Below are 18,262 nucleotides of genomic sequence, written 5' to 3' on the forward strand. Positions count from 1 at the left end.
TTAGTATCACACAAATATACACTGTCTGCGATAATTATCACCAAAAGATCCACTGTCTGTGATTAGTATCACACAAAGATACACTGTCTGCGATAAGTAGCACACAAATAGACCACAGGGATCTGATATTTTTTTTCCAGCTATATTTGGACCTAAACTAAGGTGTTCAAAGTAATTGGACATGTTTTAGGGGTTTAGATCGACTTTCGGTTAAAATGACACCCCCTATGATCATATATTCGAGAAGGGAGGAAAGATCTCGATGTCGAAATGTCGACCCCATCTAACTTTCTTGCATCAAAAACAACATTTACGGGAAAATGCAAGTACCGTTGGAAAGATGGATACTTTTTCTTTAAAAAATCTCCTTTATGCACGTAAAATGTATTCTCCTTCCGCGGGCACGAACTCCGTTCCCTCCAAAAAACACACGCGATTTCACTGAGAGTTTCAAAGTTTTTGGCTGGAAGTGAAGGCATTTTTTCGTTAAACCAGCCAACACTGCATGTTTCAGTGCTCGCTGACCTCAACCTCATAAATATTCAAAAAAGTGGCAGGCTGACTGCGAAAAACTGAAATGGCGTGTGTTTTTGGAGGAAACGGGATTCATGTACGCGGAGGGAAAATACATTTTACGCGCATAAATGAGGTTTTTAAAAGAAAAAGTATCCATCTTTCTAACGATACTAAGTATTTCCCCGTAAATCAACTAGAAATGTTATTTGTGATGCAAGAAAGTTAAGTGGGGTCGATATTTCGATATCGACAGCTTTCCTCCCTTCTCGAATATAGGATCATTCGGGGTGTTATTTTGACCGAAAGTCGATATAAACCCCTATTCATGAAACACTACTCTGAACACTTAGTTTAGGTCCAAATATAGCTGTAACAAATGCTCAGGTCCCTGTGAAAGAGACACTGTCTGTGACTAGTATCACTCGAGGAAACACAGACTGTGATTATTATCACCCAAAGAGACATTGTCTGTGATTAGTATCACTCAAAGAGACACTGTCTGTGATTAGTATCACTCAAAGAGACGCTTTCGGGGACTTCTTCAAACTTGGTTTAATTACTATAAGGCAATCGATATGAGGACATTGCGTTCCATTAGTTGTTCATAGGCTAGATGTTATAATTTTAAATGCAATTGAAATTCTAGCTACGTTATTTTTTCCTGTAACGAACTGGCTAGTTAAATAGAATAGAACAGGTTGGATACTTCGCTGAGAAAAAATAAAATCTCCTAAAAATCATTAGTTTTGGTAGAAAATAATAATAACATTGCTGCAAATCCATTCCATATTGGTCTGACTCAAATGTGAGAAACCTAACATTGCAACAGTAATTGTAAAACGATGCATTCCTAATCAAATAAAGCATCTTACGTCAAAACCGTAAAGATGTTGTACGTGTCACGTTTCCAATATTTGTCCATTTTTAATCTATAAAAATATCATAACTGTACGCAAAAACCGATCAATTATAATCGATGCCTACAATCACAATTATAGATCAACAAGTTACAACTTGCTTGGTGATAAGATCAAATTCCAGTTACAGCACATGATGCTTAATGCAAATAAGAATAGTTAGCATACATCCTCAGACGATATAATAGCATGCACTAAATTACTGTGGTTCGTGTTTTCCATAGAATTTATTACATTGTAACAAAAACACGCAATCATCAAGTAAGCCTTTTTGCCTCTGTCTCTAAAAATAAAAACATGTCATTATCGTTCAAGGCTTCACAGAACAGACTTTTGTGTATAATTAGATCAATGAGTCATATTAAACTGACCGAAAGCGTTGTTCTGTAGTAGATGATAGGATTATGTGTTCAAGGACATCTGAGATACCAATAGCATGTCTTCAGGTCTCGGTAGAAATCTGAAAACAGAGTAAGTATAGATGTCAGAACCAGGTCGCTTAGAGAAAAATAAACAATGGGTCGATGAAACAGATGACGCTTACCATTTAAGAACACCCTAGTTTAATCAATTATGAGTTGGAAATACTTTTTGAGTTAAAACCGTTTTTTCCGATTTTCTCTTTTTTCTTTTTGTTTGATCGATGACAATTATGCGACAAAAACGAAACAAAAAAACAAAAGCAATGACGCATATCTTTCGATAAAAGACATCATTGAAACATCACCACTTAACTTAATTCTTGTAAGTTGTCATGCCATTACCATGTTTTCTTAACATCACCGCTTCGTCATGATTCATGATAATATATACCAAAATACCACGTTTGTTTTCAAATTTTAAAATACCAATAACAAACAAAACATCGCCATTTTTGTGTTCGTATTTATAAGCTGCCTGTTATTGTGATTACAGCATATAGGTACACATGTTATAGTTGTGATTACAGCATATAGGTACACATGTTATAGTTGTGATTACAGCATATAGGTACACATGTTATAGTTGTGATTACAGCATATAGGTACACATGTTATAGTTGTGATTACAGCATATAGGTACACATGTTATAGTTGTGATTACAGCATATAGGTACACATGTTATAGTTGTGATTACAGCATATAGGTACACATGTTATAGTTGTGATTACAGCATATAGGTACACATGTTATAGTTGACAATCTGATAGGAATCAATATTTGTTGCAAACTGTCTAATTTAAGCAATTGGTGATATAGTATAACATTGTGTTGATAGAATTGTGCCATTTTTTTTTGTCTAGATGATATTTTGCTACATGCATAAACGTTTGAGTATTTAAAAGGATTAAGGAAGAATAGCGTATAGAATAAATATAGAAAAAAAGCCTGTTTTTGCTACTTAACTACTTGCTAATGTTACTGAAGATAAAATGTTTGTAAATTTTATCTCGTTCAACTCTCATTCAACTCTCGTTTAACTTAATTTCCGATCATGTTCAGAAACGTGCTTAAGAGAGATAAAGGGCGTAATGGTTTCGATGATATATTAATTAAGGAGCTATTTATGACCTTATCCTTATCCCCTTTTTATTACAACATACTCTTTATTTTATCATTTTGATTGCAATAAATGAACATTACCATGAAAAGGGTAGATGCTGTTATTTGATGTTTTTTCATTTGGATGTGAAAATTAACAATTGCCTCTTAAAAATATGTGTTTGCTTCCTTACAAAGTTAGCTTAAGTAATAGATATTTTTAAATTTCACCTTGTGTATTTTGATGATTGTAAACATTGTATGCCAGAACCTTTAAATTCAATATCAGATACTATATTTATTTTCAATAACAAAATAGTTCACGTTCTTGTCTTTAGCAAATAATGCGCATCCAAAAGACAACTGATGCAAAACATCTTTTCGTGCAAACTCTTGATTTTGCAATATTGTCATTTTTTCCTTTTTCTTAATCCGAAACGGATTATTTACAACCATGTTCACAAATTTCAGAATATTTTATATATTTTTATGCATTCCATTATTTCTAAAACTATTCCATTGTGATGTTTCCATTTCCCTGCATGTATTGTTTCCTTCTTGTTCAAATAAGAAAGTATATTGGCATACTCGTTTTGAAATTACATTCCTGTTGTTTTATAACATTGAATTATTGTCTTTACATTCCGGAATCTATTGTACTCAACCACAAAATTGACCACTACTGATGCTTGAGTGATTATTAAATTATGGCATTGATAGTTTATTTTACCAATCCGGTGATTTGCTAGATCACAGGGCGTTGACTTAATTAGATAACTTGTTATATATCAACATCGTGGATCAATTGATGATGTACTCATTTAGACTACAGATAGGCTAATAAATGTCTCGAATATTGCCTGTTTGTAGAAGGTATATGGCACTTTTTACAGTTGATAGCATTCATAACATGTTTAAGCGCTTTTATAAAGTTTTATAAAATATTTATTTTCTCAAATGGTACGACTAAAATATTCAGTTCAATCTTTATATTGGTACAGGTTGATGTGTTTGAAAATCGTAATCATTTAATCATCAATGCAAAAACCACTCAAACATCAATGTGCCATGTTTGCACTATTATGACCGATGTTTTTTTATCATGAATGTTCATATTGTGTTCATAACTTGTAATTGTAAATACAAAATGTCACGTGCCAATGTTAAACGCCGAGCCTTTAACGCTGTTGTACAAAAAGAATTTATGTTCAAATATAATTACATATTCCAATTTATCATATTATTTAAGCTTGGTCCAAACGCAGTCAGCGTACATGACATTTAAGTAACTCGCCTTGTATTTGAATACATGAGGTCTTGTATTGTATGCAGCTAGCAAGGAGTTGTTTGTATTTTATTGTTACTGTGATCCCTTACTGTAACCCATCAACAGAATAATTTTATCTGAGAGGTTTCCCACACAGTCTGTTCATGATTGCTTGGAGGTGTTACTCGAATGTTTCCTAGCTTATTGGAGGGTAGAAATGTTGTCCCAAATTGTATAAGAGATGCCGTTATGAATGTTATCAATATTGTAGACAGTTATGTTAATGTGATACATCCGTATCTTGCATTTGATGTTAAATAAATTCGTTATTTGAATAATGAGTTTGATTGTTTTCTTTCTCTGACAGAAAATCACTATAATAATAATAATTCGAGGTTCTTTAATACCGCTTTATCACAACCTATATATATATATATATATAGCTAGTTCGTAGGTCGTCTGAAAGCGGTTCACAAATTATTATCCGTGGTTATAGGGCCTTTGCAACCAGCAAATACCTTTCTCAACTCATCGGGGAGCATACAGCCGGTGCTGCCATTTCGGCGCTCTCAGCTAGCTGTCAACATTTCCAGCACTGCCCAACCACGTACTCATTTACAGCTGATATACTAGACAAGCGGAGTAAAGTATCTTGTTCAAAGATACAACACAGTGGCATGACGTGACTCGAACCCGGAACCCTTCGGTCACGAGCCCGGCGTCCTACCACTGCACTACCGTGCCTCCTGAAAGAACAAATACTACTGTGTCTCTTAAAGAAGAAATAAAGAAATACACCGGGACGAAACAACATCATTGTTCTGCATATAAAATTGAAATGGTGCCAGATTCTAAGGCCGGATCTCCGATCAGGATATTGTAACACTAGCTAATTTATCTACCTAGTTTAAGATAGTAGACGGGCCCACTCGCTCTTCAATTATAATAAAAATTCTAATATTTTGCCTCGGATCCTTCAGCGGTAAAATTAGGTAAAATTCACTTAATGATAATTTGTCTATGAAGTTACAATTTTACATTTTTCGTAACTGTCTCATTAAATATTCATGTACAAGTATGAGTTTACTTTAATATGAGATATATGAAAAGTGTTTTCATTTGCAGCGTATCGAAGGTATATAGACGCAGAAAAACCTATACCCGTTGTGCAACTTATGCACATTAGTTGCCTCATACATAAATGGAATGGGATGTAGCACGCCAATTATTATTTTATTATTTTCATGACCTGCTGAGGATAAAACAATGATAATATTAGCAATAGAAAAGTCACAACAGGACACAAACCAATGAATATTATGCTTATATATTAAATATGTCGTTATAACCAACTATGCACGTTTATCAAAATGATAATTTATGTTCAAATTGTCAACAGGGACAACTCACACAAAATAAAACGTTAGGGGTTCAAATATTGCTTAGATTAATTTGATGCCTTTTGTTTAGAGACTATTTACATATGAGGTAATTTAGGAATGTCACACGAGTATTTGTGTGGGTTTCTTCTTGTGCGAATATATAGATACAATAACCCAAAGACATATGCACACACAGATGACAGTTTATTTAAACATTCACACCATGAACGGAGACAGTTCCCTGAAATAAAAATACAATGTCTAAGAGTACATATACGGACACGTGTAAACGTATAACTATATCCACATATATTAATACCATAAAGTATTTAATATTTAGACATTACTTGGAAATAACTATTATATTTTATTTCAGAAACTTACATAACATAATTACACCCTAATTTTAACCCTATGATATGATGTTATAATACCTGACCACGTGTACCCTAATTTAACTTATAGCCTAAGATAGTTGACGGCAATATAATTCACATGCAATAGATTATAAAACCACAGTACTTTATTTAATAATTTGTTAAATAGAAGTAATTGTCTGTTTTATATTATTTTAAATTTAATGTAAGACTTACCTTGCACTGTGGCGGTAACGAACACAGGCAATTCCCATACGTCTTATCCAAGCCAAGGGTTGGTATAGAGTGAATTAACTCACCTGGGTAGAGCCCAGGGTGAGGCTTTTCACGTGCATGGACAGGGTCATAGGTCAAAGTGTCACTCTCAGCCAATACTTGCACCCACCTCTCATACCTCACAATTATAACACAGGCACATTACCTTACACAGACATATATACCATTACACACGATACACAGCGCAAGTATTAACATGTACTCAATTTACATCGTATTTAAAATTCATCTTTTTAAATACTAAATTACTGGACAAACTCTTAATAAGTTTGGCCACCGTGACATTCTCCCCTGCAAAGGGAAATGACTCCTGGCATTAATTAAATTACAAATTATAACCCTTAAAGCTTAAAGTCAAATATCCATCTCGCCACCTTGGCCAGTATCCCAAGGTAACATAAACATGTACGTTATACACTTAAAAGAATCTCCCCACTGCCAGTGGAAACAATGCATTCCTGATATGAATATCAATCTTTTTTTTTTTAAATAATTGAATGTGAATTACAATTAAGCTACATAACTACATAATTTGATGGTAAACAATAAGGTTAATACCCACCAGTAGCTGTAGAGATTGACCAATAGTTTCAAAATCAGTAGTAAGCTTTGTTCCCCATGACATTCTCCCACTGCTCCGACTTGCTATACAAAGACCCCAGCTGTAGAATCGGACGACACCAAGGTCCCCATCAGCCATTCTCCATATAAATTAGGAGGTTTACAGGCTCCTTTGGGCCTTACAGCTGCTGTGGAGTCCTGTGTATGACCCACACTGCCCGCAGTGTAGGATTTTCCACAAACACCAGTATTCCCCCTTCTCAGAGGATCCCCTGCACCAAAAGTGTTTGGTTGCACTGGCTGTCGCGAATCAGCAGCAGTGCGTTTGGGCCTCCTAGCAGGAATACTATACCTGGGTGTTTGACTCCCATCCTCATCTGAGCTGTCAGAGTCAGTAGTTGAGGAGAAACTCTCACCTAAGTCTATCTTGGTATTCTGATGATTTCGGGTTGTCTCCCTTGGTTCATGAGCACCTTCTAGTCTTGGTAGCCACATGAAAGGGAGGAGGAGGTTCCTATGTACTGTCTTTATAGGTCCCTTCCCCGACTCCTTCCGGATCTTGTATACAGGCATGTCCATATTTGGCACACCAAGGACAATGTAGGGTTCCTTAGCCCATTTGTCAACCAATTTTTGTTTGCCACGTATACCAACGTTCCTCATCAGAACCCGGTCTAAGGTGGCTTCTCCAACCCCCCTATCGTACCTATCCTTGTACCGCTTACCCTTCCTCCCGCTTTCAGCCCAGGCAGCTTTGTATGCAAAGTCTAACCGACGCTTAAGCTTCTGAGCGTAATTCTGTCGGCTCCCTACAGCCTCAGAACTGATATCGATGCCTAAAAATGCATCTACAACAAGTCTTGGGTGCCAACCAAACATCAGGTAATGAGGAGAATATCCGGTTGTCTCATGCTTTGTTGCATTATAAGCATGGACAAGTGGAGCCACATAGGACTTCCAATTGGATTTCGGTTCCTCCGCCATTGTACCTAACATTTTTAACAGGGTTTGGTTGAACCGTTCGACCATGCCATTGCCCATCGGTTGGTAAGGGGTAGTTCTAGTTTTCCCCACTCCAGCTATCTTGCAAAGTTCTTTAATAACTTTGCTTTCAAAATTCCTGCCCTGGTCACTGTGAATTCGGGCAGGAAAGCTGTAGTGGACAATAAAATGCTCGTACAACACTCTGGCAGTGGTACTCGCTAACTGGTTTCTGGTTGGAATTGCTTGTGCATAGCGGGTGAAATGGTCAGTGATAACCAGCATGTTCTCGTAGCCACCCTTTGACCTTTCCAAAGTCAAATAGTCAATGCAGAGTAGCTCCATCGGACGGGAACTTTGGATATTAACCAATTCTGCACTTGGGACAATAGGAGTTTTTCTACGAACACACCTACCACAGCTTTCAACCGAACTATTTACGTCGGCATCAAGGCCTGGCAAGAAAAACCTACGCCTTGCCAACCAGTTTGTACGGTCACGTCCCTGATGACCTACATCTTCATGCACTCCCCTGAGGACTTTCTCTTGATATGCTTTAGGAATAACTAGCTGCTGCACAAGATCACCATCTACTGTGGTGTCTCTATACAAAACACCCTTGTGTAACCTCAGCAGCCGCCATTCCCGCATAAGCCGACACACCTCCTCAGGTTCGTGTTGCATTAATTTTTTATCAGGTCGAACACCCTCCCTGACAAACTCTATCACCCTCCTAAGATGTTTATCTAAGGATTGTTGTTTTTCCTAATCCACACCAGAGAGTTTCACATTCCCTAATTCTAGGGTGTTGTTCTCCGGTTCTAGGGATGATGGATTTGAGAGTACTACAGTTTCTGCCAAAGGTAACTCCTCCCTAGTGGACAAACAAGCACAGGTAACTGCTCTCACTACATCTGGGAAAACTTCCTCTCGCCGATACGGTCGTCTTGACAACCCGTCCGCATCCCCATTGAGACGGCCCGCTCTATAAACTAAGTTAAAGTTATAGTTTGAGAGAGCGGCTAACCACCTATGACTTGCTGCGTCCAGCTTCGCCGTGGTCGTCACATAGGTTAGAGGGTTGTACCTCAAAAGTATTGCCATATAGGTAATCGTCGAACTTGTCAGTGAGTGCCCATTTGAGACAAAGAAATTCCAACTTATGAGCTGGGTAGTTCTTTTCACTGGGACGTAAACCTCTACTGGCATATGCGATTACCCTTTCATGGCCACCTTGATTCTGGTACAGCACAGCTCCCAAACCTTCCACAGAGGCATCTGTATTAACAATGAAAGGCTTAGCGAAGTCTGCATATGCTAACACTGGTGGAGAAGCTAGAAGACTAACAATGGTGTCAAAAGCCTTCTGCTGACTGTCCCCCCATACCCAAGGAATCTTTTTCTTTGGTCCCTTCACAGTTTTGTGGTTACAAGAAGATCATTTAAAGGTTTTATGACTTTTGCATAATCCTTAATGAACCTCCTGTAGTATCCTGTGAAACCTAGAAAGGAGCGTAGCGTTTTAACATTGACAGGTTCGGGCCATGCCTTCAACGCTTCTAGTTTATCTGGGTCAGTTTGAATTCCTTTCTCAGAAACAATGTGCCCCAGATAGCACACTTGAGACTTAAATATTTCACATTTGGAGGGTTTCAGCTTTAAGCCATGTTTTTCTAGCCGTTCAAACACACCCTCCAACCTTTTGAGGTGTTCCTCAAAGGTGTCAGAAAAAATGAGAATGTCATCTAAGAAAATTAAACATTCCTTCAGATGGCTTTCTCCCATGCAGGCTTGCATCAATCTTTGAAAAGTCGCTGGTGCATCAGTTAAACCAAATGCCATGCGGTTACATTCAAAGAAACCTAGCGGGCCCACAGAAAAAGCTGTTTTCGCCTTGTCCCCCTCTTTGATCTCGACCTGCCAGTAACCAGACCTCAGGTCCAGTTTACTGAAGTATTTGGATCCAATAAGGGAGTCCATGGTTTCCTCCACCCTAGGAAGGGTATAGGCGTTCTTAATGATTTTCCCGTTGAGCTTACGTAGATAAATGCAAAACCTCAGTGATCCATCTTTTTTCCGAACAAGGACGACGTTCGAGCAGTAGGGGCTGTGAGACTCTCTGATAACATCAGAGTCTAACATCTCCTTAAGATGTTGCCGCACCTCCTCATACATCCCTGGTGGAACGCGACGGTATGGTTCCCTAAATGGAACCTCATCCGAGAGTTTTATCTCGTGTTTCACCAGGTCTGTTTTCCCCAGATCTGTGAAAGATCTGGAAAAGATATGCTGCCACTTACCCAGTATCTGGTAAGCTCTCTCCAACTGTACATTAGAGAGGTTGTCCATGTTTATCGCTACCCCCAGTTTATCCCACCACTCCCCCTCAAACTTATCTCTGGAGGATTTGGTGTCATTTTTCTCAGAGGGTTCTGGAGACCATCTGTCCATTACCTTCACATCAGTGAGTACACAAAGGTGATTTAGGTGAAATAGTAACAGCCTCAGTAGACAGATTGCAGATCCGGACTGGTATCCTTTTAAGTCTACTAGGTGCACATTCTAATGACACCACCCTTGGACATACCACCAGGTTCCGAGATTGGAATGAGCTGCCTTGTTCTGTTACAGCTGTACTATGTTCCCCTATTTTACGCACCAAGCCTTGGACAGTCTTTACCTGGATAGGACCTATAGACACTGGATAAGTATTGGCAGATTTCACCATCATGGGATTGTCGACACACAAACTGTCAACCGCAGACTGCCAAGCTTCTGGAAAAGTAGCACCAGAGCTAGTCTGTTGTATATCCCTACACCTACGTATGATGTTTGTACCAACAATAACAGGAACCTCTCTGTTGTATTTGGTCATCGGTGTTACCAATATAGGTACACCAAACTCACAATCAGACAGAAATGGAATGGTTATATCTGCCTCAATATATCCCAAGTATGGTAACTTAGAACCACCTGCACCGAATACCTGGAGATCAAAATCTTTGACATCCATAAGTACTGGCCTTGGGTTCAGAGATTTGTAACACTCCTCTGAAATACAAGTGATCATAGAGCCACTATCTATGAGAGCAGAATGTACCCTCCCCCCTATTATGATCTGGTCTACGTTCGTACCACCAACCATTCGATCATACAGTGTATTGCCTGAAATGGTATTGTTACTTGGGCATGCCCTACTTTCACCTTCCCCCATTTGCCCTACAACAGGGGAGATTACTCTTTTGGTTCAGACACACCTGCTGAGGGCGGTTTCTGGGGGTTACCATTTGCTTGTTTTTGGTAAGAATTGCTGCGTCCAGCCTTTCCCTTGTTGTGGTACGCCCCCGACTTACCATTTCCCTCCAGCTTTTTTTCAAGAGCCTTGATTTTGCTGAGCATAGCACTAATCTGCTCACTCAGCTTATCAAGTTTTTTGTCGCTCTCTGAAACTTTTGCCTTAGCTGGCTTATCGGTCACCTTTTGAGCTGGGTTCAGCTCCAAGTCAACCGCTCTAACTGCCCTTAACAGCAGGTCATATGACGTAATGGAGTCATACTTGTGACGAGTCTGACCTATCAACTTTTCACAGCGTAAACCCGTCCAAAATTTGGACCGTATCATGTCCTCCCTGGCTGAGGATCTTACATGTCCACTATAGATGGCTAGCTGCAACAGTGCTTCCAGCCTGCACCCAAATACAGTGACAGATTCACCTTCCCTTTTGCATAGCAGAGTAAAACTGCTGCAATACAACTTCATTTGAGGCCACATTACCAAAGAAGGTATCCAACTTATCAAGAACTTCCCTTAAAGTTGCTTGTGGGCCTAATGGTATAAGCGTCTGACGAGCAACACCCCTAAGTGATTTTCGTATAGCCTGTAGCACCAGCTGCTCTGACATACGTCTCTATAATGATCCATGTGTGCTAGTGGCGGTATGTTGCCTAAGAGTACCGCTTCACTGCAATACTATGCTTAATGTACGAAGCAACGAATTCCACCGGGTCGAGTTTGACTGATAACAGAATAATCAGTCATTTGATATGGAAATTAAACGTCAAACATGAGCATGAAGTACCAATTTGACACTCTCGATACTTCAAGGGTAATGCTTACATGCGATATATGCTCTCCTTCAATAGGTCATAGCAATAGTGAAGACACACGGCTAGCTATCAGATTGGTCTCCGGTTAAAACGTATCCTGTGAGTATTACAGGGGATTGACATCCGACTTCAAAAAAACAGTCAATTTTGCTGTTACGCGACCGAGATATTCTGTTGATGTACATCAACGGATCAAACTAGTCTACTAGTCTCATCCACAAGTTGATGCACACTTAGCATCATATTCCAGCGGTGCAGAGAGCGTAAGTGAGTGTAACCCCTGGGCTATAGAGGATGGGTCCAGGGCTGTAGAGAGCGTAAGTGAGTGTAACCCCTGGGCTATAGAGGATGCAGTTTGCAGGATTTTGGTTTTACTCGGTCAGGACACAAAACCAATAACCTCGATCACTTTGAGCAATTGTTTACACATATGTTCAAAAAGAATTAATTAAAAAGGAGAGAAATTCTAGAAAACATAAATCTTGCAATAGGATGCAGCTGATACACTCTCTTTGCTGTTTTGTCTCAAAGTAGAGTACACAAAATCAAACCTTCATTTCTGCATAGGGTTCCCTCACAATTCACCTTTTACAAGTACCAGTGTGTAACGGCAGGTACATTTTGGTAAAAAAAAAAAAAAAAAACAGGACTGTAGGAATGAGTGGAACTTTATTTCCATATCACATAATTCGGTAGTTGCTACGTCGAAAACGTTTCGATGCTCCTTAATGATATATTAACAGCTACCGACATACCAAAAGAGATACATAAAAAAGGTGAAGGAATAAAGTTCTGTAGTTATTTAAACACTATTGTCATACTGAAGGTAAATGTCATAGAATGTGTTCGCAAGGTAATCACTGTTGAAACACTGTAGGTAAACATCACAGAAGCTACATGTAGTAGAAAAATGAAATGTAGGTAAATGTCACAGAATGAGGAAGTGAACCGATCCTTATTGTCATACTGTAGATAAATGTCATATGTTGATACATGTAGTGAAGTAACCACTGTTGCCATCTTGTATGAAAATGTCATAAAAAGTGATCTTGATGGTTATACTGCACGTAAATGTCATGGAGTTCGTTAGTTTAGTGATCCCCCTGGCATACTGTAGGTAATTAGCATTAAATTTGGTTGTGGGATAACAACTATTGTAATATGGAAGATGAATGTCATATCGTTAGGAAGTGAAGCGTCATTTTTGCCACACCTGTAGGCTGTAGATTGATCGAAATAGCGTGCACTACATTACTGTGGTTCGTGTTTTCCATAGAATTTATTACATTGTAACAAAAAAATCAACAAGTAAGCCTTTTCATGGCCTCTGTCTCTATTATAAAAACATAAAAACATATCATTATCGTTCAAGGCTGCACAGAACAGACTTATATGATTATTTCAATATATGTTTTATAAATAGGTAAATGATTCATAGGATACTTACCGAAAGCGTTGTCTTGTAGTAGTTGATAGCAGTATTTGTTCAGATACAAATATAATATTTAGGTCTCGGTAGATATGTGAAAACAAAGTAAGTATAGATGTCTTGAGGTTGGAATATAATGGGTTTGGGATATTATTAAGTTCAGGTACTTGCGGATAAATATAATTGCAACGATTGTTTATTTGAATCTGAAGTGTTTCAAACGGGTGTCTGATCTTCTTCTTCAGGGTTCTTTGAATGCATTAAGGTTTAATGGATTACAAAATTTATTTCACCTAGATGTGGTGATAAAATATTAAGCGTTCAACGAAAACGCAAAACAAAAGGTAAACATTTTGTCATTATAATGTGACTTTGTGGAATACTGTGCTGAGCACCTCCTTAAATCACTTTAGCTAAGCCCCTCTTAAAACCCAAAACAAACTATGTTGGTGTTGTTGTAGTTGTTGTTGTATTGCTTTAATCTCAACAGAACTAGGATCTGAACAAATGACAACTAAGTGATACAGGGTTTTCCCGAGTCGATACAGTTAAACAAGATTGTTGTAAAAAAAACACCAATAATAACGGAACGCAATATCTCTGATATTATTTAAATAATGATAATAATATACAAAATTTGATATAGCGCCCTATCTAGCTAGAATAAGCCACTCTTACGGGCTTTACAGTACAAACATATTCAATTAATACAATTAGCATATACATTAATTAATACAATTTTAAGGAACTAAGTCCTAGTCCTATGCCACCTGGCTAATATCTTCCCATGCTTATGCCTGCGTGTGTGCTAGAGATATAGTGTGTTCTGTTTGAAGTAGGACCGTGTTTCCAACGGCATCATTTATAGTGCCACATCACTTGAATGCTACAGCACAGATACCGCAACATCAACCCTAGACCAATTTATACTCAACCTGGGTTGTTAGAGTTGTGTAGGCAGGAGAAAAACCTTCTCTGAATATCCATGCGTACGACGAATTCGGAAATCGAACTATCCACGTTTGTAAGATTGGTTTGGCTCTACATTTTTACTGAAGATAAAGATGTCTATATTTTTTAATGCAACTAAACGTTCGATTGATGATATGAAGTTAGATGTGTATATGCTTTGATGTGAATTTGTACTTTAACCGCTGTAGATAGATATTGGTGTTATGTGGTGGCCTAGTTCTCTTACACGTTGCGTTCCATGGAAAAAATATAAAAATAAATTATCAAAGTCTGATGATCACTGATAACTTAATACATTTTCGCAGTTGTGGTGCTACATGAATTAAATGCATTCCATTATTTGATCTTATATTGTAAATTAGAAATCAACCCAGATAGTTTTATCAAACTTCATCGTCACTACAACGTGTACTTACGCAGAGGAATGCAGATATATCTAAACTGTTAAACCAATCACGATCATATATTACATTATATATTCCAGATACACTATTAGGAATCTACTATATATCTTTAACTATATAGAGGGAGTATGGTATAAACCTAAATGGGTGTTATAGATAAGGTTTACTTGCAACACAATTGCCATCTTTTAAGCACGTAAATGGGACATTATTTGATGTTTAAATTCTTTGAGTGCTGACTAAAATTGCGAGCTATACGATGTTACAAAAAGCTTTGCCATTGCGTTACATGTTTATACATGGGCGATACATAACAAAATATTGTTTGTTTGTTTGTTTGCTTGTTTGTATGCATCCTCTGCACCCCTGGAATATGTTATTGCTAAATAGAAGCCTCAGTGTGCACCACCTTAACTCAGTGTGCACCACCTTGACCCAGTGTGCACCACCTTGACTCAGTGTGCACCACCTTAACCCAATGTGCACCACCTTGACTCAGTGTGCACCACCTTGACTCAGTTTGCACCACCTTGTGGATGAGACAGGAGAACTAGTTTGACCCTTCGACGTACATTAAAATAATTTGTCTGTTGCGAAACGGTAAAATGGGCTGGCTTTGGAATTGTGTGCCACTCCTCTGTAATCAAAGGACAGGTATCAGTCTAGCAATTGGTCATGGTTTTTGTTTTACCTAAGACCAATCAAATAGCTATCTTCGTGCCTTCATTTGCTACATTGTATGAAATGTTCTAGGGGGTACAGAGAGCGAAAGAGACCATAATCCCTTGAGTATCGAGGATGGTTTATAAGGAGTTTAACGTCCTCGCAACAGCTAAAGTCATCAAAAACAGGTTCATAGAGATATCCCATCAAAAAGAAAGAGTACACCAGAGGGGTAAAAAAAATAAAGTGTTGCTTATGGGGCAGCAGATTCAAGGTTTGTTTCCTCAATGTTCCCTTAAATAGGACACGACGAAAATCCCAGATTTTGCAAGGATATCCACATTGGTCGCCTCTTACGATGAAACTCCGTAAAAAACAGCTGGCCTGTTCTTTTCCCGAACCTTTCGGGATAGGAACAACAACAAAGTCGTCCGAATAACATAAGCCGATAGCGTGTCAAAGCTTAAGAGACATGAGAGCAGCAATGGAATGGTAATGTCAATAGAGAATGAATATCAAGACACAGAAGACGTCCACAGGCAATACAAACATTCAGTCAATGACAACATCCTACCATTGCCAAGCACAGACCTCGTGTCATCGTAAACATGATGGCCGCAGGTTTACAGAGTAATTGTAAACATCAAAAAGTGATTAACACCGAATTAATGATTTTTAAAAAAAGAATGTCGACACAAAATCAATGCAAACTCATCACTTATGTAATATTAAGTCAATTTTATTAAAGACACAATGTTAACAAAATAGTAAATGTATACAGCAGAGGTCAACACAGATACAATGTCAACAGATATTGTCAACATAAACTAATGCTGACAGAGAAAAGAATGTAAATACGCAGTTAAAAAATGACCCAATGTGAATACATATAAAGTATGAATACAGTGCCGATAGAAACACATTGCCATTGCCAGAAGGGAAAAATTGTCAACATTCATGTAAATTTGATGTCAAACAAGTATCAATGTCAACAGAAAAGAAAATGTCATTGTTAACACGTAAAGGAAAATGTCAAACGAAAAGGAAAATGCTAACAAATATAAAGAAACATATAATGATTACAAAGAAAAATGGCAACACATAAAATAGCAACACGAAGACAATGTCAACGCAAGTGGCCTATCAACAAAACCTACAGTCAACACGAAAACATTATACAATTGTTTCATGGCTATTTGGGAAACAGTCCAAACGATCATCCCGAGGTAGGAAAACCCTGGGGCACTGTTTTCCCCGAGACCGCTAGTTCAAGGGCAAACAGTTCCCCTGGGCTTCCCCCTACCGAGGAATGGTAGTTTTGACTGTTCCCCAAAAACCATTGAAACAAATGTTTTATTACCAAATACATCTTAGTATCAATGCTGCATTTAATGGTGTTAATTTGTTTAAAAATAACGAAAGAGGTCAAATAAACGCTTGAACGGGGCTCTTTGAGTCGGGATTTCCTCGCATCTTCATCGAATTCGCGCCGGGTAACAGTTCGCTCTGACCGGAAAACATTTTGACTGTTTCACCCCTACAGCCGAAATTCGACAAAAAGCCAGAAACAGTCAAAAATGACTAACTATGATTTATATATACTATTGGGTAATAATGTCAACTACTATAAACGGACAGAAGATACAAAGTGGATATCGATAGAAACACAGACAATGTCAACAGGGAATCATTGTCAACAGGGAACCACGTGACAACAACGTCGATGGCGATGTCATTACAGAGTCTTCGTCACTAAAGAGCCAAAGTCAACATCGAGACATTATTAAGAAAGAAACAATATGAAAACTCCATGTCAGCACACAACTATATTTAACAAAGAAACGGTTACCGTGTAGCGGATACCATTACCAGTATGTTATGTCAACACGGAGCCTATGAATAAAGAAAAAACACAACAAACGTCACTGCAGAGCCATTGTCAACAATACATTTTATTCAAAAGGTGAAATGTGAACACAGATTTGATGTCAACATACCACCCCTATCACCTCAGTGGCTATGAAAACACAATACTTTTAACAACATATCAACATGTACAATGACCATGTAAGTAATGTCAACACAAAGACAGTGTCAAAACAGAAACAAGGTTAGCAGTGTGTCAAAGTCAGCCTAGCGCTCTTGTCAACACCCGACTACAATTAATATGGCAACATTTAAACACAGCGCCAACGTCAAGGCATAACAAATGTGAGTCAGCAACAACAAAAAACAGCAAATATTGTCAATACCATGACAACATAACTGCGAGGAAACGTGAGGTTAATGATAAGAGCGACAATGTTAACACAAGGTCAATTTCCAACACAGGACAATAATGGAAAATAGATAGAAATGGATCGTGGCATGTAATAAGAGCATGGCATTGAAACATACGCAAGATTAAGGTTACATTTTTTTAATAACAATTAGTTAATTATCAATTTTGATGAAATACTGATATGATCATTTTTTTCATTAAAATGACAAGTATGTTTTTAGATTGAAAAATCCACATTGGTATAATTATGAAAAATATTTTTGTGAGTGCCCGTTTCTTTTTCCTCTTTTTTTGTTTTAATATGTCAGTCATTGATGCAGCAAAAACATACTGCAAATTTTAATCTATATTGAGATTTGGTAGAAACCGTACTGGAATATTGACTTAAAGCACCGATCTGAATGTTAACAACTTCTCATGAGTTATAGACAGAACAGTCATCGATATGTGGTTTGTCTAGGAGAGTCGATAACCCTGGACAAGTTGCAATTGACACATACGTGTTTGACTGAATTCTACTCCAAACATACGTCATTTTGTCCTCCTACACAGCAAACAGAATCTGATACGGGAAGATAGCATTCCGCAGGAATCGAATACAGTTAGAAT

Source organism: Mizuhopecten yessoensis, unplaced genomic scaffold (assembly GCF_002113885.1).
Source record: "Mizuhopecten yessoensis strain PY_sf001 unplaced genomic scaffold, ASM211388v2 scaffold5193, whole genome shotgun sequence".
NCBI lineage: Eukaryota > Metazoa > Mollusca > Bivalvia > Pectinida > Pectinidae > Mizuhopecten > Mizuhopecten yessoensis.